The following is a 1,553-nucleotide window of genomic DNA, read 5'->3' as shown; positions in this document are numbered from 1 at the left end:
TATCAGCCATTTCCGGGAGAGGATGATTGTAGGACAGGAGAATACAATCTATTGCTCCCTGTTATCAGCCATTTCAGGGGAGAGGATGACTGTAGGACAGGAGAATACAGTCTATTGCTCCCTGTTATCAGCCATTTCACGCCGGGGAGAGGCTAACTGATGTTTAATATGTGTGACTGACAGCAGCTTCTGAGTTTGGGGGTCACAGGCTCCCCGATAACTGGCGCTGTGCAGAGCCGATCGTGTAATCCTCCGGGGATGTCTTGTCCTGATGTATCGGAGCAGTTGTGTTGTTTTGCCTCTTCTATATTAAATATTTCTCCGATTCTGCATCTTCCACTGCTGCAATCTGTAAATACAGTGACATGTTATGATGGATCGGCGGCGGAGGGAGCGCAGCGCAGTCATTATCCTGTTCTCTGTGTCGCTGATGCTCGTGATTATTATTATTGGGCGCGCTGCAGTGGAAGTGCCAGACTGAAAACATGTTTTCTGTCTAGAAGTTATTTTTATTATTAAATATGGGTTTTGGCTTCACAGCACGGGACGCGCCGATCTGCGCTCCTCTCCCTGTTTAAACAGTTTGGGATTTACAAGAGGAGAGAAATCCTGATTGTCAGCTCTTGGGAGACAATAAGTTGCCACCTCCTGCCCCATTATTTCTTATGGCCTATGAGCATTTCTTACATTTTACTTACAATTTTCTATCCGTATAATAGCAGCAGTTTCAACGTGTTGTCCGCAGAATTCGCAAAGGATGGATGGGCAGAAGAGCTGTGAACAGTATACGGCGGTCACTATATAAATATGCGAAAAAGTCGTATAGTAAGGAAATATTTAAGAAATGCAGTCAGATTCTTTATAAATGTGGTGACCGGCACTGACCGCCATTGCGTCATACATCTTATAATGTCAGAATCTGTTAGCTGCAGTCAGAAGATGATCTGTAATGAAACAGTACAGATTGGTGAGGGTCCAATAGCTGGGACCCCCAAAATCAAGAGAATGGGGGCCTAGTACCCCAAAATGAATGGAGTGTCTGGAGACATGGCAAGTGAGCGCTGTACTCTGCTATTTTTCCAGTCCCATACAGAATGAATGAATGACGTGGCAGTGTGTGAGCTTGATCCGCAGCTCCATTCATTTTGGGGTATGAGGCCCACATTGTATCACATGCAGATCTGCGGTGTGTCCAGGACACGGTCAGATGGAGGCGCTGTCTACAGCTAGCATATTCTGCCATCACTGCACAATCCACTACAACATCTGTGATCTAAGAACCTCAGGGGTGGGGCTGGACAATGATTTCTCCTATTATTGCTAAGCAGTAGCTGTCACAGACACGTTCCTCAGACCTGAGGTTCACAATATCCATGAGTGTCCATGGAGTGCAGTGAAACACAAAGACACAAGTGCCACATCACTCTGCACCCTACAGTACCAAAAACGGCTCAGAGGAAAAACACTGGCACCATTTAAATTAAATACGTTCTCTCAATATCATTATTTGTCATGGTCTGCCTGCAAAAGAAAAAAAAAAAAAGTAAAAACAG

This window comes from Bufo bufo, chromosome 10 (assembly GCF_905171765.1).
Source record: "Bufo bufo chromosome 10, aBufBuf1.1, whole genome shotgun sequence".
NCBI classification, from domain to species: domain Eukaryota; kingdom Metazoa; phylum Chordata; class Amphibia; order Anura; family Bufonidae; genus Bufo; species Bufo bufo.
Note: the sequence above shows the minus strand (reverse complement) of the source record.